The sequence below is a fragment of the Arvicanthis niloticus genome, chromosome 5, assembly GCF_011762505.2.
Source record: "Arvicanthis niloticus isolate mArvNil1 chromosome 5, mArvNil1.pat.X, whole genome shotgun sequence".
NCBI classification, from domain to species: Eukaryota; Metazoa; Chordata; class Mammalia; order Rodentia; family Muridae; genus Arvicanthis; species Arvicanthis niloticus.
In genome coordinates, this window is record NC_047662.1 from 90235520 (window position 1) to 90263422 (window position 27903).

The following is a 27903-nucleotide window of genomic DNA, read 5'->3' on the forward strand; positions in this document are numbered from 1 at the left end:
GTTCACACCAACCTTCACCATCATGTCTATGGGTTGAGACTGGCACTGTACTGTCAGATATGGCTGTCTCTGGAACAGGGAAGAGCAGAGAGCCCCCTTTCTTCAAGTAAGTGCACAACTTCAGGAGGGACACACATGGAGTCGTAGGGAGAAAGGAGGCACCTGCTTAGCAAGTCAGATCAGCCAAACCAACTCTGGTGAACAATAAGTTGACAGATGTTGTAGCCAGATCATCTTTACATCCCTGAAGTTAATCTGGAGAATGTGTATGAGTTGTTCCAGTGAGAGTGAATGGGCAAGAAGCATTGAAACCCAGTGTGAGCATTCTCTACATTGTAGTTGAGATGACTAAAGTGTCTGTGCTATACACCAGAGGAGAAACCAACAGGAAAGTAATGAGGACCCTTTAGATCATGCAAAAAAATTCACCCATTGATACCATTAATTTATCTAGATGATTAATATCAAATTTGTGATTCATACCAATTACTTGGCTACAGAAAAGTTTGGGGATGGAGGGAACATACATTAGAACAGGGACACCACTTAGGAAATTTGCAGAAATGTACTCCCCAAATGGAGTAGAGTAGTGAGATTATGCGTCAAATGAAAAAGATAAAAAAAGTAGTTAAAGACTAGTCCCCAGAACTTGATTCACAGGATATGGTGTAGGTGAGAGGAGAGGAGTCAAAGCTGAATCCCACATTTCTCACTTGGGGGAGTGGACAGATGTGGTACATTCAAGTGAATGGGGAACAGAGGAGGTGCAGGTTGGGGGATGAAGGAAAGGGAATCTTTAGGGATACACGACAGAGATGTACAATGGGAAGTTAGGCACTGGCGTCTGCTGTGTACTGGAGAAGTGTGGGGCCTTGGATCCCCAAGGTCAAACTGAGACTTATCTAAACATAAAAAGTGGTTGAAGCCACAGCGGTGATGGGTGATGAGGTCATTCATGAAGAGCATGCCAACTATAATGATAGCCAAGAATATGACCTCAGGGGATATCAGCATCTTCTCTATGCCAAAGGAAGTAAGAAAAAGTGGTCAGAGAAATGGGAGAAAGGTCAAGGAAGTAAAGAGTGATGGGATGCGAAGCAGGGGGAGGAGAGTGAGAGTGAGAGAGAAAGAGAGAGAGAGAGAGAGAGAGAGAGAGAGAGAGAGAGAGAGAGAGAGAGGAGAGAGGAGGGAGCACATGAGAGAGCAAGAATATGATAAAGTGTTATAGGAAAACAAACAATGTATGGGCTAAACAATTTTTCTATTGCCCCTCCTACTCTCTCTGTCTCTCTCTGTCTCTGTCTCTCTCTGTCTCTCTCTGTCTCTCTCTGTCTCTCTCTGTCTCTCTCTGTCTCTCTCTGTCTCTCTCTCTCTCTCTGTCTCTCTCTCTCTCTCTCTCTCTCTCTCTCTCTCTCTCTCTCTCTCTCTTACCACATCTCACTTTTATGTGCATTCTGAGGATTCCAATTTAGGCCCATCATACTTGATTGGCAAAATTTTATTCAGTGAGTGAATAAAATTGTTTAGTGCTCAGCCTAAGGACTAAAGAATTTAAGAGGGAAGTTTATAGGATGTTCTAGGAGCCAGGATATAAGAAATCAAGTATGAGATGCAGGCTGTAGACAGCAAGTGTAGACTATTCTACTCCCAGCATATCAGGGGAGAAGGTTCTTTATCAAATATAAAAGAAACGTGTTAATCCCCACATGGTATTAATTACCCTTTTTGTTTTACAGACAATCATTGCACCTTGTAACGTATTTTTTTTCTATTGTGTGTGTCTATCAGAACCCAGAGAGTCCCAGCTTCAAGGATGCAAAGTACAAGATGGCTCTTCTGATTGAAAAGTCCATGTGATAGGCATGTCAAAGCCAAGGTTGTGTCTGAAATGCTGGAATTATCTTTTTCCTCAAGATGGAAGGAAGTGAGTCATGCTCAGACAACAGTAGCAATGAACAAGGTTGCCGTCATTGAAAACAAAGGGTTAGCTATCATCCTTACAAGCTGACAATGGTGCCAGGAAGATACAGCCACCCATCATCCGAACTTCCTGCCCACCAAATTTCAGTAGAAAAAATTTTTTATAAAATTAAGATGTACCAATAATAAGTATAAAAATGAAATATACTTTAGTTCTAACATTCATCAATTTTGCATTTAAGATGGTTTAGGAATAGGCAGCACTGTATAGAAAGTGCTGAAATAAGAGCTAAAAGCAACCCATAAAGTCTCAACTATTTATTTGTGTGTGTGTGTGTGTGTGTGTGTGTGTGTGTGTGTGTGTGTGTAGGCATTATTTTCATTTTTATCTTATTGCAGGTGTTCTTAGATAGACTAAAGCAAGAGATTTAGAGCCCCAAAGTGTGGCCTCTTCCCTATTCTATTCCCTCATTAATCTGAAGAGGATGTGTTAAGAAGCAGATTTTCTTTTTGGATTAAGTGTCTTCTCTGATCAGAGTCTGTTTCTTGGGTTTTGTTGTTGTTTTTGTTTTTTTTTGTTTTTTGTTTTCTGTTTTTTTTGTTTTTTATGGACAGGAGTTATTTTTCTCTTCCAGGGCTCATAGGAAAGTATATAAATGCTTCCCTGGGCATGGTGCATAGGAAGCTGCACTGATGCCAGTTCTGCTAGATTCTCAGGATCAAGTTACTTGTTGATCTTGAAGGGAAAATTACATCTTTGTAAGAATGACCACATTTACCATCACTAGTCATATAATAACCCAACACGATGTACTTCTGAGAGAGTATGAAACACTCATAGTTACCTATAAAGTTTTTTTTTTCCTCAAAAACGAACAAACACATTTAACCTGAATATAATCAAGCTTCTGGTCTTTACTTTTAGACTAGAGGAAAAACAGGCAATCAAGGAAAATGCCAAACGACATCACAGATCCAAACACTGACATGTTAGAAGGCACCTTGACCTGGACTCCTCCAAAATCCAGTTTATAAAAAAATCTAAAACTTCCTGCAGGGCTGGAGAAATGGCTTAATGAGTATTTTCTATGTAAGCATGAGTATATGAGTTTAAATGTTTGCATCCATGGGAAACAAAGCAACACATTACTGCAGATACACCTGTAACTTAAGTTGTAGGGACATAAAGGATGATGGGAAGACTGCCAGCTGCTACTGACATCCTGGGTTTGGTGAGAGACCATCTCTTAAGAAAATAAGGCAGAATGTAATACAAACACCTGACACCTTCCTCTGGCCTGTTTGTGTGTACATCTATACACCATACACATGAGTGTGCATGCTCACACGTGCATGAGCGTACACACAGAGATACATCCACATACACACATATTTTATGGGAAGTATTGGTGTGGAATAAAACACAAGAGACACAGTAATAATGCATAGCATATCAGACCTCATGGTTTGAAAATAATCTATAGCTCCTCCTACATATCACCCTTCCTGTTAAAATAAAACTTTTCTCTCAAAATACAATTAGAGCATAATTATGCCAATTTGTACCAGATAGTCCTAATACCCAGTCCATCATTTTCTTGACTAACCAGAACCTCTGTCATCTCTCCTAACTAAAAGACTTAGTTCTGGACCTGGCTTTTTTTCTTGGCTTTAGAATGAATGTCAGCTGAAAAACATCCACTCAAATCTTTTCTCTCAAAGTAAATAGCTGGGATTGGCTATGAGACTATAAGTGTTCAACCCTGTCAGAAATCCAGAGTGACTGAGTTAACTAAAATTGTGGGAAGCACAAAGCATAGCTTCTAAAACTTAGCCAATTTATAGAGACCGCTGAGCACCTGAACACTCCCTATACTACATAACATTGGAGCATCTGATCTTCAGCCTTCTGGCCCAGGATCATCTGACAGACCTAGTGATGCAGAATTATTAAGGGCTGATTACTCTGTCTAGGCAGATATAATCAGTCGACTATTCTGCAAGAGTGTCCTTTTCTGGACAGTAATTTGTCTGTAGATGTAAAGAGGCAATTCTTGCCTAGTGGCTGTCTCACCACACTGGAGTAACCCCAAAGATGCTCAATTTCTTCTTAGAATCCAATACAGGAAGCTTTCAGAAGCAGACAGGTCTCTAATCAAAATGAACATTAATACAGAAATGTTTGTAACGTTAATTCTGTGGACTTCTGACGTTTTGAAAACCAACTATCCATGTAAGGTAATCTGGACTGTTGTCTGTTAACTCCACTCAGCTATTTCTAAATAAAATATAGAAAACACTTTAACAATAAACTCCAAACCATGAATTTGCTATAGTCCCTTAACTCACAGGCTAACCATCTCAAATCAGTTGCAAAAATTAAAGAAGGACTGGGTATAGGCCTTGTATTCCTAAAGTGAGAGAGGTACTGAGAGGGAGAGAAGGAGTAAGGAGAGGAGGAGAAGAAGGAGAGGAGAAGCTAGGTGATGAGAGAGAGAAAGAGAGAGAAAGAGAAGGGGGATATGGAGGCAGTTATTCACGTGTCTTCACCAGTCAAAGATAGTTGATATATCTAGACTGGGTATTAGGTTACACTTCTGATTGAGCATTACCAAACTTATAAAGCCTTTGATTAACATTTTAAAAAAGTGTAGAAAAGCAAAAAGAAAAAGGGGGCATGGGATAGAAGTTTTCTGGGGGGGGGAGGGGAATGGGGAAAGGGGATGGCATCTGAAATGTAAATAAAATATCCAAAAAAGAAAATAATTTATAAAGTTTAATTTGATACAAGTTGGTAAATATTTGAATATAGGCCAGTTATTAGATGGCAAGAAGAATTGCTTAAGTAGACTAATGCTTTGCAGTTTTAGATTTTTTATGTGGAAATAATAGTGAAGTATCATAATATGCACAATAAACTAATTTAGACAAAAATATAAATCATGCATATGTATGATACTAACAGTTCTAATCTAATATGGCAAGATGCTAGTAATTATTGAATCTAGATAAGTATGAAAATGCTCACTGTACAATTTTTAAAGCCTTCTTATAAACATGCTTGAAAACAATAACTGTTCAAGAGAAAACTGAAAAGAAAAAAAAATCACTTTATCAGATGAGACTGAAAGTCACTTCATTAAAAGGATAAGTTTAACAATAGAATAGTAGTTAGGATATTTTGTATTTGTATTAACACAGACTGTAAAAGCTGAAAATGTATAAAACCAAGAAGGTTTTTCTATTGTATTGCTAGTTCCTCAATGTAGAACTGACCTTAATACTTGCATGTAATTAAAATGGTATAAAAGCAAAAAGGAGGGATGGGATAGGAGGTTTCTAGGGAGGGGAAATGGAGAACGGGGATGGCATCTGAAATATAAATAAATAAAATATTCAAAAAATGTGTTTGGAAAAGAAGACTTTATTTGGTGGTCACTTGAATCTCCAGAGTTGCTCTGTTAACTTTGAATATTTGCTGTCCAGTTTGGAGAGCTCTCTCTCTCTCTCTCTCTCTCTCTCTCTCTCTCTCTCTCTCTCTCTCTCTCTCTCTCATTTTTGTTTGAACCATTGCAGCAAGAGAAGACAGGAGACAGGAGACTGTTCACGCATCCAGGAACTTTTTATTTATCATGCATTCCGTGTTACCACTGAGCTCAGAGGAGAATTCCGAGATGAATCTGTGCTATGAGGATCCTAGAGCAGAGAGTGTGTAAAACAGTTAGGTTTCACTCCAAGGATGATGGCTGACTTCAAGCAAGGAAGTGGGATAATCAGCTGTAGGTAAAACTCTCATTTTGCTGCCATGTGGGGAGATACAGAATGAAATTTTAGATCTGAGTCTGTCACAGGCTTTCACAGAGATAAAGCTGACTTGGACCAGGAAAGAGTGGAATCTGATGTTGTTTGGGTTGGTGAAAGAGATGTGGGAGGTGAGGGAGAGCTGAGAACACATAGCTCATCTGGCTCCAGATATGAGCAGCTGAGTTTGGCAGGGAACCTTTGATGGAAACAGAAAGGCCCTTGGGAGGAATAGTCAAGTCCCAAGGTAGTTATGGCGTTGAGAGTTCTGTCCAGCCCCTGCTTCATGGGATATAAAGTAGAATCCCAGATGGACCAGTCAGCATGGCAGTTACAGAACAGTCACCACATTGTTCATAGTATGCATTTGAATTAATGTCAATATCAATAAGAAAATAGAAGGCAGACATGTTCCAGGACCCAGAAGCCCCTCCCTTAAGGATTACTAAAGCCATTCCTGCATGTACACGGGGACCTGGACAAAGGCATGTGCTGCGGCATTGTTTAAAATAGAGAAGAGTTAGAAGCAACTTAAATGTCCATCTCTAGCAGAAAGGATATGTAAATGGTGCTGTATTTCGGTGATAGAATCCGCATGCAGTTGCCAAAATGAACGAGATCCATATGTATCGATGCGAGTTTATCTTATAAACATTATTTTAAATGGAAAAAAGAACTTCAGAACAATGCAGGCAATATGACAGCATTTAAGAAATGTATTTGGGACACATGTAGATGGAGTGAAATGATAAACATGGGCCAGGACACATACCAAACCCATGAATGTGGCAGTGTGGGGAGGAATCTCCGGAAGGGTCATATAACACGCTTTATCTGCAGAGAGCTGTTTCTTCTTATCTAATACACAGTTCAAAAGAAAGGAGACTCGCTTGACCTGCATTGTGGCTTTAACTGATCCTAGCAGAGCTTGGTATTCTGTGGACACACCTAGCATAGGAGGCTTGGACCCACAAAGGGGCCCAGACGACAGAGTACCACTAGTCTCTAGTCCAGTGATTGACCAGAACTTCTGACTTGGGTTTCTTTGTTAAGACATATACATTGAGCATGAACACATGTGCATGGTGGATTGCTTTTTCAATAATTTGGTTAACTGGGTCTCACTAGCTGAAAATATAATACTTTCAGGATTTTAGTAGCTACTGTGGAGGAGACAAACTTACTTTCACACCGAGGTTCTAGTTAATGCCACTCACTTCATTTACAGAAGGTGCCTGCTTGTACAAACTACAGCACTGTGAAATACAGTGGAACGAAATGTCAAGGACAGTTGAGTGGGGGTGGCAGTGGCCGCTGGGGTGTTCCTACCGTATCATGACAAAGAGCAGGTCATCTTCAAGTTGTGAGGAGAGCGGGTACAGCTTTGCTCTCAGGATCATACAGTTCAAAAAGTTGAAATGAACTCGGTGGTTTTGATCGACTGCTCTGCCTGGCCTTTAATTTTCCCCGAGGATGGCAGCTGAGTGTGCTGAGAGCTTGGTATAGCTGGAAAGTGAGGCAGATGGGGTAGGAAGGTCCACATGGGAAGTCTTCCTCCTCTGCCTCCTTCCCTATGACAACATTACTGCCGGATACCTGGAATGATAAATATGCCTCTGTCATGATTACCGTTTCAGACCCATGTGGAATTTGGTTCTTGAGGATTTCAGTTTCCTACCTTAGGTATTATCGTGACTACTTCTCTGTCATCCACTTTTTTTTTTTTTTTTTTACTTTGATTCATAATTTCAAAATCCTAAAGGTAAAAGAGGAACAGAAATTTTATAACCAAAAGGGCACTGTTTTGTTGAGGTATCCACTGTGGTCCCTCACTTTGCCAACAGGTATGCTACTGGTTAGAGCTGGAAACAGTTGACAGTTGGCTAGAAGGGATATAAAAGGAAGAAAACCCAGTGGGAATAGTTTGATCACCAAGCTTATGATAATAGCCATAGAAACAGACACTTTGTGTACTATGGGACAAGAGTTTTAGGATAGTGGAATGATAGGTATTAGTGCTTTTGTTCTTCGTGGCCAGCCCTTGTTCTAGGTTGTCTGCGCCTTCTAGCTGCTGTGAATCCTAGGCAGTTGGAACAGAAACATAAACAACTGAGGCTATGATGACACGGGGCATTTAAAAACCTAGCAGTTGTATTGGAGAGATGGCTTAGAGGTCAAGAGAGCTTCCTGGTCTTGCAGAAGACCCAAGTTTACATTCCCAACACTTACATTTAGCAAATGACTCCAGGTCCAGAGGAATCAATGACTACTTCTGGCTTCTGTGAGTACCTGCATACATGTACATATGGACATGGACCCAGACATACACACACACACACACACGCACACACACACACACACACACACACACACACACACACACACACACTGTCTTAAAAAATATATCTTGAAAATGCTTGCAGTTGGAAAATTAAGAGCTTGGCAGAGGTGGGCCAAAATATCATGGCAGCTATTCGAGAACTACAGAACATGGTGATATAAGGTGGGGAGGGCAATCCTTGGCCACCTGAAGGGCACTATGCTACCAAGAACAGTCCCTTCTAAGGTTTTTTTTTCCCACTATGTCTGCACAACCCATAACAGTGATAGATTGATAGATGAAATGGAGACATTTCTTTTAGTCTCCAAATCAATTAAGCATCTAGAAGTTTCTACGAGCCTCAATGAGGGGATCCTGAAGAACTGTAAGACAGAATTAATGTGGAACTCTAGGTAAGGAGGTCACTGCACTTGGGGACCCCTCAAACAGGGATATGCACATAGAGTGTAGTGTATAATTTCAATTGTATTACCTTGTTATGGATGGGGCATTTTAGCAATGGCCAGCCCAGGAACCAGATCAGAGAAGATTAGGATCAGCATTTGCACCCAATGACTCTTTTCTCTCCTCTTCAAGAATGTGCAAAGGTTTGTTGGGGGTGGGGGGACCTAGAAACTCTGTTAGGATAAAGTACAGAGAAAGGCAGACATGTTGTAAGATGAAATATTTACCCCAAAGCAAAAGAGTGTTCACAAATGGGTGAAAATATGAGCCTCCTCAAAGTGAAAGATGAATGTTAACTATATTCAATATTTAATCTGGTTAAGCAGGGAAGAAGATAGAGATAATGTTAATTTCCTGTTGTAAGTTTCCCAGCTTCCTTTTAGGTGGAGAACTGATCACTTTCAGAAAACAAAAAAAAAATATATATTTTATTTGCATATTGTGGTGCAGTGTGCAAATGTGTTACTTTAAGAACACAATGTTTGTAATCATACCTACATATTATAATTTGTGAGTAAGATGTGAATCATTATGTTCATGGTTCTTTTCTGCATTTTGGTGACATCAGAGGGATGTATTTCAAACTTTGTCAGGACATAAGACATTTCCAACACTCCATTTCTTCATGTGCCTCGGCAGTTACTCACTGTGTCTTCCTCCCAGAGGTACCCACTGATCTGTTTTCAATTATTATGGGAAATGATGGTTTTCAGTTTACCAGAATGAATCATAGAATCTATGCTCTTTTTGTGTGATCTCTTTTGGTCAGTAAGATGTTTTTTAGATTCACCCATGATACTCTGCATATCAATAGGTCATTCTTTTAAAATTCCTGAATAGTATTTACCTTGCTCTTATTAATGGGTACTTGGAATGTTTCCAGCTAAAACTATCATGACTAAAGTTGCTAGAACGTTCTCTAAGGCTTATTTATTTATTTATTTATTTATTTTTATTTTACGTGTATGAGTGTCAACATGTCTCTCCACCATATGTATTTCTGGTGTTCAGGAAGGACAGAAGTAGGTGTTAGATCCCCTGGAACTGGAGATAGTTGTGAGCTGCCCTGTGGTACTCAGAACCTATGCAGGTTCTCTGCAGGAGCTGCAAATGCTTTTAATGATGAGCTCTTTCTCTAGCCCAGGGGTTGCTAGACCGTTGTTGGAGACTGTGTTCATTTCTCTTGAGTACACACCTTTATAAGGAACCTGCCATTTTGCCAGGGAGGTTTCTCAACTTCATACTTTGGTACCAACCTATGAAGATCCCAGGTGTTATTCGTCCTCATCAATATTATCTGTTAACTGTTTTCCTCACAGTTGTTCTGTTGGGTATTCAGGGACAGCTAGTGATTTGTACTCTCCCAGTAATGACCGATGCAGAGCCAGTTTTCATATCTTTTCCGGCTGTTTCTTTATCTTTCCTTGCACATTGTTTACCCTGTTGCTTTACACATTTCTTAGCCAGGACAACTTGTGAGCTGTGGAAGCATGGACTTCAAATCTCCTTCGAAACAGTCTACTTCAGGGACTAGAGTTGACTGGCGGTACCAGCCAATGTCAGAGCCCAGTAGAATACAAGTGGGACCTGTTTCTGCCACACATGGGTGCCTCTAAAGAACAGGTGTTGTTGAGGATCTTCTATGACAGAGATAGGCTCAGGTTGTTTTGTGGCCTGAAGTTTTTGCCCATTAGTGTTTCTTCCCTTTTGTTTTGTACAGGAGTCAAGGAGGCCCTGTGGTCTGTTGTCTTTTTTCTTTTCTTTCTTTCTCTCTTTTTAAAAATATTCATTGCATTTTCACAAGCTCTTCACTGAATGTACCCTTTAAATACCATTTTGACATCTGAAGACCCAGTTTGATTTAAAAAAAAAAATGACTTTTAAAAGCTCTTTACATATTCTGGACACAAATCTTTTGCCAAAAGTTATAAAGTAAATATTTTCCTCAATATGGTTTGCATGCTAATTTCCTAAATAATAGTTTTTGATTCAGAAGTGTCAATCTTGATGAACTATAACTAACTAGCTTTGCCTTTCATGAGAGTGTAAGTTTTCAATTCTAACTAATGAATGTATAGGCATGATGTTATAAAAATACTTTTTAAGTATTATTTAATGCTCATAGACTCAGAGCAATGTCTTAATGTTTTCACTTTCTTATTGGTTATCTCTCAAGTTACAATCATATTTTCTCAATCTTTAATATTGACTTATTTGATCATTTTATCTGTGGGGTTGCCTACTATATTGATCTTTTAAAAGAATGAATGTTTGGATTTTTAAATTTTTCTTTATCATTTAATACACTTCATTTGTTTATCTTTTTTGTTCTTTCTTTTTTAATTTTTAAATTTAATTTTATTTTTTACTTATTCACTTTGCATCTTGCTCACTGCTCCCTCCTGGTCACCCCCTCCCACTTTCCTGCATCCCCCTACTCTGAGTGGGTGGGGCCACTCTGGTTATCCTTCCACTGTGGCACTTCAAGTCTCTGGAAGGCTAGGCACATATTCTCTGAATGAGGCCAGACAAGGGAGCCCAGATAGAAGAACATATCACACATACAGGCAACTACTTTTGGGATAGTCCTTGTTCCAGCTGAAGACCAAGCTGCATACCTGCGACGTATGTGTGGAGAAGCCTAGGTCCAGCCCATGTGTGCTCTTCAGTTGGTCGTTTCTGAGAGCCCCAAGGGTCCAGGTTAGTTAACTCTGTGGGTTGTCTCTTCTTTCTTTTCTTCTTTTATTGGATATTTTATTTATTTACATTTCAGATGTCATCCCCTTTCCCCATTTCCCCTCCCTAGAACCCCCTATCCCATCTGCCTTCCTCCTTTTTGCTTTTATACCATTTTAATTACATGTAAGTATTAAGGTCAGTTCTAGGTTGAGGAACTAGCAATACAATAGATGCAAATAGTCAAGGAACAAGCAAGATAATAAACATAAATAGTCAAAGAACAAGCAAGGCAATAAACAAAGTTCCGTGAACACTCCCGTGATCACCATTTCTAAGGGTATATCAGGATGAACAAAATATCTGAGCCTACTTCCCTGTCCTAGCCCAAAGTAATTTTCATGTCTGAAGCCTACTTCTTTGTTCTAGCCTAAAATTTAGATTCCTGCCTGAAATTACTTCTTTGTTCTAGCCTAAAGTCAAATTTCTGCCTGAAGTCCACTTCCGTATTCTTTTCCAGTGTCATATTCGTGCCAAGTAGCCCATTTTCTTGTCCTTGGCCCATATCAGATTCTTGCCAAGCAGTCCCAAAGGCTCTCCGCCTCTCCCCCTTTTTTATTTCGGAAACAAGACTGAGCCTGTCATAGGTCGTTCTGACAATAATGCCTTCCTTTTGTTAATAATTTAGCAAAAAAATGTTACTAATGTGTTGAATATACAAGAAGATTTAGATAGGCATATGGAACAATGGATTGATACTCTTTATCCTGCTCAAATTATTGGAAGGAGGTTCAGAGTTTAAGAGGAAGGAGCCATCTCGAGTGTCATGCCATATACCATTGGATTTGTGTTAGTTCTAAAATTTACAGTTGTAGTCATTATAATTAGGAAAAAGTTTAATGACACTCACACTGTATTTGGCATAATTCAAACACCTCTCTGAATATTTTAACCTTGCATAGTGAGCTTATGAATTTAAAGAATGCTGCTCTGCTGACCATTGATGGAGCACATACTGCTGATAAAATTACCCATGGCCTGAGGTCAGTATTTCTATTTTGGTCAAGCTTCAGGAATGGCATATATAGCTTGATCATGCTAACCCATTTTGTCTTGGGAATACTTTTATTCCTGCCCATTGTGTTAAAGCTTGTCTTTAACAACATCAACATGCTGACAGCCAAAGTACATGACTTGAAACTGAAAATAGACCCCCAGACAGAGTTATTAATTTATTAGTCTGGCAAGCCAAGGACAGGTAAGATTCTGTACAGAGACTTACCAACCTAAGACATAAGTGCATTACTTTTGATAGTGCATATTCCATGATGGGTTAGGAAAGCATTCTTTCTTTTCTTTTTTAAAAACTCTTTGGATTTAACTTCCTGTATCTGAAGCTAAAAGTTTAGAGTTGTGATTATTAACCTTTCTTATTTTCTAGTACAAGTGTTTAAAGCTGTCCACAGCTTTCTCAGCAATGCTATATCTGTATTCTGCAAGCTTTGTTTTGTTTTCCTTCTTGCTGAGCTCAATATATGCTTTCTATTTTTCTGTAGAACTCCTTTGACTTATAGGTTATTTATTTGGTTATTTAGACACTCATACATAGTGGCTGTCATAGAGTGATGAAACCCCATGACCAAAAGCAAGTTGGGGCAGAAAGGGCTTACTTGGCTTATACTTCCATATCACAGCAGTTCATTGTTGAAGGAAGTCAGGACAGGAACTCAAACAGGACATGAACTTGGAGACAGGAGCTGATGCAGAGGCCATGGAGGGGTGCTGCTTACCAGCTTTGCTCAGCTTATTTTCTTATAGAACCCAAGATCACCAGCCCAGTTATGGTCTCGCCCACAGCAGACTGGGCCCTCCCTCATCAATCAGTAATTGTGAAAATGCCCTATAGGTCTGCCTACAGAAATTAAGGCATTTTATTAATTAAGGTTCATTCTATCAAATGATGCTAGCTTGTTGTAAATGGACATAAAACTATCTAGGACAGTGGGCTACTTCAAACTTGCTATATAGGCAATGATGACCTTAAACTCCACATTCTTCTTCTTCTACCCCCCAACTCCTGAGATTACAGCAGTACCACAGTATGCTTAGTTTATCCAGATCTCGGGATTAAACCCAGGATTCCTTGCAGGTTAGGCAGCACTGTACATCTAACTTAGTGGGTCAGTTATTATAAATATTATTTCATTTTCAAATATTTAGAGATTTCCAGTAATCTTTACATTATTACTTTCTAATTTAATTATATCTAAAGAATGGATTTTCTGTCATTTCTGTTTAAATAAATGTAGTTAAGGTTGATGTGATGGTGCAGTAGATGGTGTGTCTTGATGAATATTGTGTTTTTCATTTGGAGCAGAATTTGTTGTGGTGACAAATTGAACTGCTGTAAAAATGTCCTATTTAAGTTTGTTAGTGATATATATATATATATATATATATATATATATATATATATGATGATCATTAGTTATCTATATATTTATTCCATTGACTATTATACAGACCTATTAAAATCATCCACTATGATTTTGCACTTGCTGATTTTCACCCCGTTTCTCATCCAGCATTAGGAAGTTGTTATCATGTGTACTGTCATCTGGAACTGTTACATGTTCTTGATTATCTGGTTGATGGAGATGACTTTCCATGATCCTGATGCAGACATTCTATAAGCAGTTTCCTTTGCATTAGTTTGTAAAGTTTCTATTTTTCTACTCTTACTTTTAAGTTATATTTATTTAAAATATGTGCCTCATAGATATCAAATAATTGGATCAAATAGTTTTATATGGTTCATTAATCTTTGCCTTTTAGTTAGGTATAATTAGCTTATTTATATTTAATGTATATGTATATGAAGAATGTTAACTCTACTGTTTTATTTACTTTCCATTTGTATTTTTCCCCCATTTCTAACTTACTAGATCAGCCCTTTAAGCAATTCTACAGTAATTCATCTACTTAATTTTAATTTTAACTACTTCTGTTGTACTATTTCTTAGAAAAATAAGAACCTTATACTAAGAATAGCAAGCTTTTTTCTTTATCCTTTTCATCATTGTTATATCTTTTACACCTACATATTCTTTAAAGCCTATAAAATGTTATTTTTAACCTTAAAATATTTTAAAGTAAGTAGGACAAAGATATTTTAAAGCAAGTAGGAGTAGTGTTCATTTACTTATGAGTACACTCACCACATATAAAGCATTGCTATTTCTTTGTGTGTTTGAATTTCAATGTGGTATAATCTGTTAAACCTGAAGAACATTCTTACAAGAAATATTTGCTGATACCATGTTTTTCTAGCTATCATTTATCCAAAAAGGTCTTTATCTCACCTTTTCTTTTGAAGAATATATAGTCTGTATACACACACACACACTCTCTCTCTCTCTCACACACACACACACACACACACTTCTTTATCAAGCAGGTTTTCAAAATGTGTTCCCCAGCACTTTAAAGATGCATATTCCTTGGGTGATGGTAGCACATGCCTTTAATCCTAGTACTTGGGAGGCAGAGGCAGGCAGAACTCTATGAGTTCGAGGCTACCCTAGTTTAAGAGTGAGTACTAGGAGAACCGGGGTTCTGTTACACAGAGAAATTGTCTCAAAAAACATAAACAAACAAATAAATATGCGTATTCCTTCTTCATGCCTGAATCTGATGTGAATTCAAAAGTAATCTCGTAACTGTTAACTTCTCAATAGAATCTTTTCTTTTATTTGCCTTTGAGATTTCTTTTTTTTTTTTTTTTTTTAGAAATTTTATTATTTTATATATGTGTGTATATATGTATGTGTATACATATCTGTTTTATGTGTATGTTTAATCAGTCTTTTCAATTTGTGTTTTCTGTACTTTTAAAATTTTTTTTCTTTCATTATTTCTATATTGTACCTATCCAAGCCTCCAACTTAAATATACTAAACCATTTTATATTTTTTCCAAAGTCAGACGCAATCCTTTTAATTTTGTATTTTAGTGTCTACTCCTTCTCCATTCACTTCTTTAGTCTGTATGCCTCTCCTTTCTACTTCTCTTCCTTCCTTCCTTCCTTTCTTCCTTCCTTCCTTCTTGCTTGCCTGCCTTCTTACTTGCCTGACCCCTTATGAAATTCATCTAATTTACCAACTGTTCAGTTTGGTCTCTTTAAGGCAGACTTGGAGTCAGCTTTAAAGTGTTACTCTTTGGTTAAGGCAAAAGTCCTGTTCCAAACATGTGCCATTTCTGGACTTAAGCTTATGGAGGTAGTAGCCAAGGCCAGTCTACTTGGGCTGGCTGGAAAACCAATGTCTGTATCATCACGTGAGCTCTGTGATAGCTGATTGACTCATACTTTACCTGTAGCTGTTTCTTCCAGGCCTGCTTCGACTTTTCTCTGCTCACATACAGATAGATATTTTTCTACAAAGTTAAGGAAATTTATAGACAATTCAAGGAAATTCATAAACAAACGCCCTTTGTCTGGCATATCCATGATCCATAGTACCCAGTAGACATCTTGGTCATTAAATAACCTGTGACAGTATTACATTTATTATGTTAAAGTAAGGTGAAACTCATTATTTACTTAGTAATTACTCCAAGTACAGAAATAAAAATTTTGGAAGTTAGGAAAAATTAGAGAAAAGTCATAAATTGTTCCAATAAGTGAAAAGGTGAAAGGTTCCAATGAGGAAAAATATATATAAAAAACTCACATGCTGAGGTTGCCAAGACTGAAGAACCATGGTCTTTTGTTGATATCTTACTATAGTTTCTATAAGTAAATGTTTATAGGATAACACTGGTATATAAAAGGTATAATATGGTCTACTATGGAGTTCAGGGCCTAAAACACTGTGGATAGGCATGTGTGTACAGAAAGACATGTGCATGCACGTGCACACGTGCACACACACTCACACCAATGCCTTGTTATGCATTTGCATGTGAGAGAATGCAGGGTGATGCTTCGAAGGAGTGCTCTCTGTTTTTCATCTTATTGAGCCCATCTGTAGAAAAAAAAAGATTAAACCTTATAGTATAGGTTGGGTGATTTTTTTTTTTTTTTATTATTCCTCCGTGACTGTGAGATTATCTCTAAATCCCCGATGGCTTTGTGCAGAGCTCTCTCTGTCCTCTGGCCTCATTTCCTGGTATTATGTGTCCTTCCGTAACCCTCATATCATGGATGCCCTCCACCTGGTTTTCCACCTGTGGTTTTCTAGATTTCCTTCTCCCCCACACTTCCGTATTCTACCTGTACCATTCTTACTGCCTGCAGCGCCACTATTCCTCCTTGTTCCTGTCTTTAGTAGAGCTCTCTCACTCTTCCCATAAAGTATCCACGTTTTTTCATTAGGAATTAATTTTTCCCTTACCTCATCTTCATCTATTTCCCTCTCGTATCAGGATTTGTTTTTATGGCTCAATATTGCTCTTTCCTATCCTAATTATGGTATGAAATCACAGCAGGACTATGACATGTACTGCTGTAACACCATCGCATTCACAGTGTTTGGCACACAGTAGGCTCCCATGGAGTGTTTGCTAGTTACATGAATGAGTGGCTATATACGTGAGTGAAACGAGGCTGGATACCTCTATTTTCTGGTGATAATCCTCCTAACCTCAGGACAGTAGAGCCTAAAGACCAAGTCACACTGTCCAACATCCATTCTTTGTCTCCTGGCTGCAGATCTGAATTGTATTATTTCTCAAAGGCTATTAAGAAGCCTTCAGAGAAAGCACATGAAATTACCTCCAGTGCTGGCTCGCAATAATGTCCTTTTGTTCTCAGATAGTCTCCAGTTGACAGCTATCAAGGTTGTTCTAATTTGTGTCAAACGGGCCATCTATAGGGAACATTTTGGAATGGGGAAGGTTCAGGAGATAGAAAAAAAAAGTAATGAATATAAAGTGTAAATGCCATAGTAAAGTAATAGAGACATACAATAACAGCAAGGGAAATTTGACCTTCTGGCCAGAAACTCGATCGTGAACCAATTGGAGAACTTGAGAAAATTGGATCAGCCTCAATAGTCACAGAGTAAACATGGGAAGTACAATCCAGTCTTATTAAACATAATGCACACTTAATGCATAATTTTATTGCAGCCAATTTCATGCTAGTGCTTTAAATGAAGCTGGGTTTTCTTCCACCGCACCAGACCACTACCATTAGTGCCTCTTAAGAGAACAGCAAGGCCAGTAAACTGTCGCTGGGCTGATCTCTTCCTCAGCTCATACTTTCTGCTTCATAGATTCACCCTGCTCCCACTGCTTGTACCGAGATCTTGTCTCCATCCAGTACAGGGCTTTTGAAGCACTACATTCTTTTGGCAAGTTGTTTGCATATGGGAACGTGATAGCATTTCCATTTTATGCCAGCATGTAACACAGTAAAACTTCTGCTTTGATGGGATGCTTGTCTGAATCCCAGACCCAGGAGTTGAGGTTTCTATTATCTATAAATTCACTCTGGGGTAAGGGTAACATTTTCATGGCAATGAAGAAGGAGAGCAGAGAAGCAATGGAGATCATAATATACATCATCTCTGAGTCTCCTGGCTTCTTTTTTCCCCTCAATATTAATTTTAGAAAATATATCATCCAATTGTTCTGGTTGTCTTCCTCTAGAGTCTGGTCTTCATATGTCTACAGACAAATGGAATAAGGTGAGATCCCAAGTAAAGATGAAAGAATCCGAGCCGAGTGCCTAACTTTGGAGTGTTTACTTTGTTATTATCTTCATGTGTTTGTCGTTTTCCTGCCCCTCTCAGTCCCCATGCCTTCTATAAAACTACGGTCATAATCATCTGTGAGCAGATGCAGGCTGGCTGTGGAAGGGCTTTGTGAACCTGAGAGTGATTTGAGTTTATTATTGCAACTAAAGAAAAACAGCCAGTGTGATAGATGATGAGCAAGCCAAAATCTGTCAAAGCCATTATTCTTTCCATAACCTGATAGACATTCGATTTCTAAAGACATCAAAATATGCACTGGATAGATATTTAATTCTTCCACAAAATTCTGAGTCCTCTTCTCTAAAATCAAAATACAAATCAAATTTTCAAACAGAAACAAAATTCCTGAAAATGTTTTCTGTGTGCTGTGGGATGAGAACAAATTAAAGCCCATGAAGGCATTCGTGACAGACGGTCTTCACAGATCTCTGGGGCTCTTTAAATCCCATACAAAGCTGTACTTTTCCATTGAACAACTCACTCCCCACAGGACTCCCTTGAAAGCACTGCTCTGCCAGAAGCCATGAAGAGTTCTGGTACTGGGGTGTGTGGTAACCTCAGAAGGGGTGCTCCTGGGTGGTCATAGGAGATCCAGAAAGGAAATTACTGATCTGCATTCAGAATTCTGGATTCATTGGGATTTCAAAGAATATCTATAGAGGGAAGGAACTACTTCCAGAGGGGTTGGGTGGAAAACCCAGCCAGAGTTTTTTATGGTTTTAAAACCTACCATGTTGTAAAGAGACCAGTGATTCAGTTGTCTATCTTGTTATGGCTATTGAAAAACAAAAACAACATGAACAGATGCCTTTCAACACAGGATAGAGTTGGGGACTGTATCACTGGGGAAAATAAACCAAATTTGGAGAATTCAGAGTAGCCATAGGCTACAAAGTCACTTTGCCTCTGATACATATAGTATTCTGCATTATCATCATCATCATCATCATCATCATCATTAATTTTAAATTCCCAATGTGTATGGTTACTTTCTCAGATCCAAATGGGTTTAGAGACAGAGACTTACGTTATTCCTTGTAACTATGACAAAACACCCAAGCAAAACAATTTAAAGGGAAAAAGATATTTTTCATTGTGCGTTTGGTTTTCATTTTTGTATCTCTTTAAGGTGGAGGTCTCATGTACTCCAGGCTAAGTTTGAACTCACTGTGTAGCTGAGAATGATCTTGAATCATTGATATTCTTGCCTCAACTGCTGGGATCACAAGATTGTGCCACCGTATCTCACAAAAATTAATTTCTTCTAATTTATGGTCAGAGGCTAGCTGGTTTCATTGCTTTCAGTTTATGAGAGAAAGAAGACATGCATGGCAGAGAACACTTGTTAATTTCATGTGTTACCCACATTTATTGGTGGATAGGAGGCAGAGAGAATATAGGAAAAACAGAGACAGGAAAGAGGAAGAAAGACATACTCTATTCAGATATGACATAGCATTATAAAAGATAAAGCACAATGCCTATGTCAAAATGAGATGAAATTCAATCAGAGAAACTCAGAAGACAAGAAGGTCACTATAGCTCACTGAAAGCATATTTTGTCCTGTCTCAAGATTAGGTATGATTATTTTGTTTTAAGGTGATGATAATCTTTGAAATCCTTTTCAGATCTGAACTGCAATTTAAAAATGCCTGTCCAGTACATTCTATGTTGTCTTGGATACATAAGCTATTTATCCAAATGTATGTTTTTTTTCTTTTATTTTTTTCTTTTTTTATTAGATATTTTATTTACACTTCAGATGCCATCCCCTTTCCCCATTCCCCCCCCTTAGAAAACCCCTATCCCATGCCCCCTTTTCCTTTTTGCATTTATACATTTTTTTAAAATAATGTTAATCATAGGTGTTATAAGTTTGGAATTGTTCAATCAGAGGTGTAACCCACTGACCGACCTAGATATAACAACTATCTTTGACTGGTGGAGATACATGAATATCTGCCTCCCTGTCTCCCCCCTCTTTCTCTCTTTCATCACCTAGCTTCTCCTATCCTTCTTCTCCTCCTCTTCTTACTCCTTTTCTTCCTCTCAGTACTCCTCCTACACATCACCCTTCCTGTTAAAATGAAACTTTTCTCTCAAAATACAATTAGAGCATAACTATGCCAATTTGTACCAGTGAGGTACAAGATAGTCCTAATACCCAGTCCATCATTATCCAAATGTATGTTATCTGTGGTTCAGAAGCTAATGCTGAGTATGCTGGTAACAATACTGTAGCTGATGAGAGCAGTATAAGATACCCCTACTCTAGCCATCTTGTGTTGAACTGAAATGACTCTTGGAATCTGGAATTTTAATGACTCTAATCATCATTGGCAAGGCACCAATTTATCTGATCACTCTTCTCATGTTTGTATTCTTGGATCATGATTGCTTTACTCTTCCTCCTCTTTACCCTGGTTACACTCTACATTTCTTTTCCTTCATACTTCTAAATCAAGGTATAATTCACATAGCACATAAACGATGTATGAAAACATTTTAAGGTATATAGCTTAGTGGGTTTAATAGACACTCAGAATTGTACAACTGGAACCAGTAGTTTCATTTAATTTCAGAACTTTTTTCCATATAAACCTTTCTCTTCTCTCAAAGTCTATATGATTTAGTGATCACACTTTATACACTCTACTATTATTCATCAGCCCTAGAGGCTCATGAACCTACATAGTCTCTATGAATTTGCTTATTCTGGTTATTTGTATAACTAGAGTAATATTGTCTTAGCTTTTTTCTCTCTGTGTAGTAAAACATCCTGACAAAGGCAAATTAAGACGTAAAAGAGACTGCAGATAAAATAACCCATAGCCTGTGGTCAATATTTTTATTTTGGTCAAGCTTCAAAAATGGCATATATAGCTTGATCATGCTAGGCCTTTTTGTCCTGGGAATACTTTTATCCCTGCCCATCATGTTAAAGCTTGTCTTTAACAACATCAACAAGTTGACAGCCAAAGCACATGGCTTGAAACTGAAAATGGACCCCCAGACAGAGTTATTAATCTAACAGGCTGGCAAGCCAAGGATGGGTAAGATTCTGCACAGAGCCTTACCAACCAACCTAAGACAGAAGTGCATTGCTTTGGATAATGCATATTCCATGATGGGTAAGGAAGGCATTCTTGTCAGAATGACCTAAGACAGGCTCAGTCTTATTAATGAAATAAAAAAATTGAGAGAGGCGAAGGGCCTTTGGGGCTGCTTGGCAAGAATCTGGTATGAGCCAAGGACAAGGAAATGGGCTGCTTGGCAGGAATATGACATTGGTCAAGCACAAGGAAGTAGGCTTCAGGCAGGAATCTGACATTAGGCTAGAACAAAAAAGTAATTTCAGGTAGGAATCTAAATCTTAGGCTTAAACAAAGAAGTAATTTTCAGGCAGGAATCTAAATTTTTGGCTAGAACAAGGAAGTAGGCTTCAGTTATGAAAATGACTTTGGTCTAGGACAGGGAAGTAGGCTCAGATATTTTGGTCATCCTGATAAGTCTTTAGAAACAGTGATCACGGGAGTGTTCATGTAATTGGGTTTAATGCTTTGCTTGTTCTTTGACTATTTGTGTTTATTGTCTTGCTTCTTCCTTGACTATTTGCATCTATTGTATTGCTAGTTCCTCAACCTGGAACTGACCTTAATACTTGCATGTAATCAAAATGGTATAAAAGCAAAAAGGAGGAAGGGGGATGGGATGGGGGTCCTAGGGAGGGGAAATGGGGAAAGGAGAATGACATCTGAAATATAAATAAATAAAATATCCAATAAGAAAAAGAGGTAAAAGAGCTTATTTTAGCTCACCATTCCAGGTTATAGGAAGTCATAGTATCAGAAGCTTGTGGGGATGAATTAGATTTTGTGTGTAGTCAAAAAAGATAGCAACGAATTCACGTGTGCTAGTGCTTAGCTGACTTCCCTTATTTTTTTCATGGCTTATGGCTTTTTGGCTTCTTGTGACAGGGTTTCTCTGTGTAGCCTCGTATGTCTCACTGAGAAGAGCAGGCTGGCCTTGAACTCAGAGATCTGCCTGCCTCTTCCTCCCTACAGCTGGGATTTAATTCACAAGCCACCAGGACAAGCTGACTTTCTTTCTACAATTGTCCTTACTTATGAAATGGTGCCACCCATAATAAACAGATCTTTCCATCTTCTTTAATGTAATAAAAAATTCCCTATAGATTCAGAGACTTGTTTTTCATGTGATTCTAGATTTTACCAAGTTGACATTTAACAGTAACTGCCATGAATACATGAAATTTTCTGTGTGGTTCTGTTACTAAGTGTGATATTTCCAAGATTCATCTATGTAGTAGTATGAATAAGTATTTACTGTCTTCATGTGGTTGCATAACATGTAGATAATTTATGGTATCCATTCATTGGTTGATGGTCTTTGGTTACTTCTACTTTAAGCTGTTACTTGTCATTATATCTGTTGCATACCTATTACTTCTGCAGTCTCTTAAAGCTAAGAAAGTAAACAAAGCTTTCAAGTCTCAGAAAGCTCCTGAGAATTATTAGATTCACACGGTCACTTCCCAAAGTTGTATTGACAATAACAACTGTTAGGTAGAGAGAAGAGACTCTCTGATTGGCCAGACTGTTCCAATGATGTACCTTTCTTGAGTTTCCACCCATTATGGGGTAAGATTTCTGGTGATACAATAGTCTTTGAGTCAAACATATACATATAACCAACTCCTCTCTCACATTCCTGTAAACAACCCTAATAAACTCATTAAACTAGACTTGGGTGGAATCATTTCTTTGGTTTGTGGTTCAGATATCCCCCAGAAAAGTCACACAGTACTGGTGAACTACTTATTCGTAAGCTTTCATGTTCACAGGCTGATGCCTACTCATTCCCTCTAAAATGATCTTGTATCTTTGCATAAAATCATCGTACATTTTGGTCACCATACATGCATTCACCCAGAGACTCTGGAAAAAAAGATATTTAGCAACTAGTTAAGTAGCATTGGTAATCGTGTTTCTCTGCAAGATAAGAGATGAATAAATGGTAAGTATTCAGCAAAGGAAATCACTCACATGAATAAGCCACATTTTTGTTTTCATCTGTGTATTCTTCTCACAAAATAAGAGTATGTTTCAAGTAGAATCTCACAGGCAGCAAACATCTCAGTGAGAAAGAAAGTGATGTGTAGGTGTGGCAAGGAAGGATGTTGTTTTGTGGAGTTGTGTCTACAGTACTTATTTTATAGAGACAGCTAAGAAGACAAGGCAGGAAGCTGATTTCTCCACAGACAGTATCAATGGTCAAAGAAGACAGTTTCTGAGACCTTCTGATACTCCACAGACAGTATCAATGGTCAAAGAAGACAGACTAAACAACCTTCCCATCATCTGGATGAAATCTGAAGATAGAGTGTTACTTTACTTGTTCATTCTAATATTATGATTCTGAACATTTTTAGCTGTTAAAATTATTTTTCTATCATTTTATATGAAGATTAATGAGAAAAAAAGGTACAGACAAGACTCCACCTGTTTTGTGTGGCCCACATTCTAAGGTATTCTGGAAAGAAGTTTTCAAGAAGCAAGAAATTTCTGTGTTGCTGATTACATAGTTTATCTTCCTATCTTCCAGAAAACACAATTATTAAAGTTAGTTAACTGGGTGCCATGTTCCTTGTTCCCTCATCTAAGATGGCAGGTTATCTTTCTCTAGAGTCTTTGGGTGAGGGCATGCATGTTAATCACAGTCTATATGGAAAGAGTAGTTGTCAACAAATATTCAAATATGTTGACAAACATGGTTACTCATACATGCATTTAAAGAGATGCATGGTTGTGTCTCTGGACTTTCAAATGGGGAAGATTTTAAGGATCTTAAAGAAAAATTAATCATGATTTCATAGGGTGGTACTCTGAACTGGAGAAGGGAGAAGGGAAGATGAAGTAATTCTTAAACAGGCAGTTTCAGTTGAAACCTGTGGAAGAGTCTGAGAAGGGGAAGTCCAGAGTAAAGAAGGTTAAAGCAACACAGAAGAAAGAATATGAATCGAAAGCAAGCATAAGAAGCCATTGCAGAGGCAGTCTGTCTATACATGTTCAAAATACTTGAGAGCATGAAGGAAGTTAGAAGTTGATAGTCTGTATGATTGGAGGGAGTCACAGCCTAGTCATGGTTGCCACCACAGTTCACATCATGTATCTGCTTTGATACCCCTAATTTGTGTTATTTATTTTTTATATCTGTGGGAAAACACCATGATCAAGGCAACTTATAGAAGGAAGAATTCATCTGGAGATTAGCGTTCCAGAGGGTTAGGGTCCATAATGACATGGACTGCATGACAGAAAGCAGCAGACATGGCAGCTAGAGTTGAAACCTGAGAGCTGAGGGCTTGTATATCAACCACAAATAAGAAGCAGAGAGAACAGACTGGGAATAGTACATGGCTTTGAAGCCTCCAATGTTACCACCAGTGAGGTTTTCCTTCCAGCAAGGCCATGCCTTCTAATCCTTCCCAAACAATGCCACCAACCAAGGACCAAGTCTGAATGCCAGAGCCCATGGGGACATCGTCATTCACATCACACCTCTCTCACATATGTTTCTGTTGCTCACTATATGTTTAGGGTTCCTCCACCATCTTTTAAATCTCTTCACCCACGATTAGGAACCACTTAAGCTCCAAACCTTCTGTGCTTACATCCAAAACCTGCTCATTTTTCTATAACATTTAAACAATTAGCAAATCCTTTTTGGCAACTTCCCTTCCTGGCCTGCCATTCTCCTCTTTCTTCTATGATTTTTTTCCTCCTCTGAGGTCAGGATTTTGATATGTCTTATAATTTGCTCACGTTGTATATGAGTTTTCAAAATTTGTCCAATAATGAACATTTATTTAAAAATCCCCAAGCAAGCAAGCAAGCAAGCAAGCAAGCAAGCAAGCAAGCAAACAAACAACAACAGCAAAACCCCCGATATTCTGCCTCCAGCCCAGACTGTTTGCACAAATTCTAAGTTGGTGTTCCAGGCTTAACTTCTACTTTCCTTGCCTACTCTTCCCCATCCTGGGTTTTTTTTTTTTTTTTTTTTTTTTTTGTAATGAAAATGAACACAAGCATCCCTCTGTAGTATAATCAATAACTTTTATTGTTCAAGGATGAGTCCTGACCACAAGACTCCATTGCTGTCTCTGTTTCTCTTTTTAAAGCTATTAATATGTTTATTTGTCATACCAATCTACAACCTTCCTCCCAACAGTCTCCCTTCTGCTTCACACATACATATTTACTTATATGTATGTGTTTATATTTTTATTTATTCTTCTCTCATATATTGTATCTTGACCCTTTCCTCTTCTTCTCCCAGTCCCACTGCTCCTCTCCCTCAAGATCCACTTCTCTGTTCACATTCAGAAAACACCAGACCTCCCAACCAAAAGTGGCATATCAAATTGCAATAAGACTAAGTACGCATACCCTTATATTAAGGCTGGTTGAGGAAACCTTTCCTAGTAGGAAGAAAAGGATCACAAAAGCAGGCAAAAAAGTCAGAGACAGTCCCTGTTTTCACTGTTAGGTGTCCCAGAAGAACATCAAGCCACACAATCATAACATATGCAGAGGACCTAGCTCAGAACCATATAGTCTCCCTGATTGTCAGTTCAGTCTCTGTGAGCCTTAATGAGCCATAGTTAATTGAGTCTGTCATCTGTTTTTTTTTGGTGGTGTCCTTGACTCCTCTGGCTCATATTATCTTTCCTCACCCCCTTCTACAGGATTCCTGATCTCCATCTAATGTTTGGATATGGGTCTTTGCATCTGTTCCCACAAGATGCTGGATGAAAGCTCTGTGATGATGATTATACCAGACTTCAGTCTATAAAATATAGTAATGTATCATTGGGAATCATTTCATTGACTTCTTTTTTTTTGCTGGTCATTTTTTGGTTCTATCCTAGGCCTCTGAACTATTCAATCTCTGGTTCCTGATCCTCCAGGGAGTGTCAGGCATGGGCTTCCTCTTCTGGCCTGGATCTCAAATTGGATCCATCATTGGTTGGGCACTCATACAACTCCTGCTCCACCTTTACCTCGGAACATCTGGCAGGTAGAACAAATTGTAGGTTGAAGGTTTGTGGCTGGATTGGTGTCACATTCTCTCCACTTGCCTTGCCTGGTTATAGAAGATGGCTTGCTCAGGTTCCTTGTCCCCCATTACTAGCAATCTTAGCTAGGGTCAATGTTGTAGATTCCTGGGAGTTTCCATTGCACTAGATTTCTACCTCACCCCAGAAATGCCCCCAATTCCATCCATCTTTCCCAATGATCTTTCCCTCCATGCCTCCAACTATTCCCATCTCTACCCATTCTCAGTTCACCTTCAAAATCTATTCTATTTCCCATTCCCAGGGAGATCCATGCATCCCCCCTTTATCCTCTCTTGTTACTTAGCCTCTCTAGGTCTGTGGATTATAGCATGATTATCCTTTACTTTATAGCTAATATAAATTTATAAGTGAGGCGGGAGAGAGAGAGAGAAAGGGAGAGAGAGAGAGAGAGAGAGAGAGAGAGAGAGAGAGAGAGAGAGAGAGGGTGTGTGCGTGTGTGTGTATTTTAAATCAAGGTTCTTTATGTGAGAGGAAACATGCAATAGTTTTTATTCTAAATCTGGCTTATTTTACTTAACATGATGCTCTCCAGTTATATGTTTCTCAGAAATGATGTATGATTGAACAAAACTTTAATGTAGAGAGACTTGCCACATTTTCATTATCTGTTCCTTTGTTGATGGACATTTAAGCTTATTCCATATTTTGGCTATTTTTGGGAATATAGTGATATAACAAACACAGATATGAGATATCTCTGTGCCATGCTAATTTTAATTCCTTTAGGTCTATATCTACCAGAGATCTATACTGGATTTATAACCATTTGACATTTATTTATTTGTGTCTCTGTGTTTTAAGTCTTGTGTTTCCCAGTGTTCAAGGTTTATTGTTGACTGTAGTTTTGGGATAGTCCCTATAATTTCTTTTCTCTTGTTCTGGTTGTCTGGTCACTAGTGAATAATGCTTTTAGTACATCATTGCATATGGGATATTATCCAGTTCTTCATGACAATAGTCAAGTTTTTCATGATTTAATTCAGTGGTCTCTGTCAATGTCATCCTTTCTTCTTATATATTTCCCCGCTATGTCTTTTTTAGATGACTTAAAAACTCATTGTTTATCCAAGTAAACATCTCTGCTCATGTGAAACATACATACATGTGACTATGTGCATACATGCATACTTATATAAAGCATGAAATAGACTTGTAGCAGGCATGGCAAAGAAACTCTTAAGACTAATGGTAAAATTTTCTGGACATGGCCAAGCAGAAGGTGCCATAGAAATGTTGACATTTACCACAACAAGGACCAAAAAGTTCAGCACAAGGAGCCCATGAGCCAGGGCATCTACCAAAGCCTAGTCAAGCTTTACAGGCTTCTGGCCAGATAAACCAATTTTACCTTCAATAAGGTTGCATTGAAAAGGTTATTTATGTGTTGCAATAACCAGCCATCTGTGCCCCTGTCCTAGATGATCTGAAAGATGAAGCTTCTGGCCAAAAGAACAAACCATCTGTAGTTGTGGAGACAGTCACAGATGATGTGTGGATTTTGGAATTACCCAATTTGAAGGCGTGTGCACAATGGGTGAGCAACAGGGTGAGCAAATAGAAGTTGCATCCTGAAGACTTGGGGGTAAGATCCTCCTCAACTTTGACAAGCTATCCCTGGTGTCTCCAAAGGGCCATGGCACCGTACTCATTGTATGGTACTCAAAAGGGCCTAGAGGAGTATCAGCATTTTGGCAAGGCCCCAAGAACCCCAAAACTCCACACCACACCCTATTGCCTCTCTTAGGGCCAGAAGTTTGAGCATTCCAGAGGCAGAAGGGCTAGGTGTGGCTACAAAAACTAA

At 38.5% G+C, this 27903-nt stretch overlaps 1 pseudogene; it reads left to right on the forward strand.

Moving 5' to 3' along the window:
• Positions 1–936: 936 nt before the first annotated feature.
• LOC117708774 (large ribosomal subunit protein eL18 pseudogene) lies at positions 937–27903 on the forward strand (annotated as a pseudogene).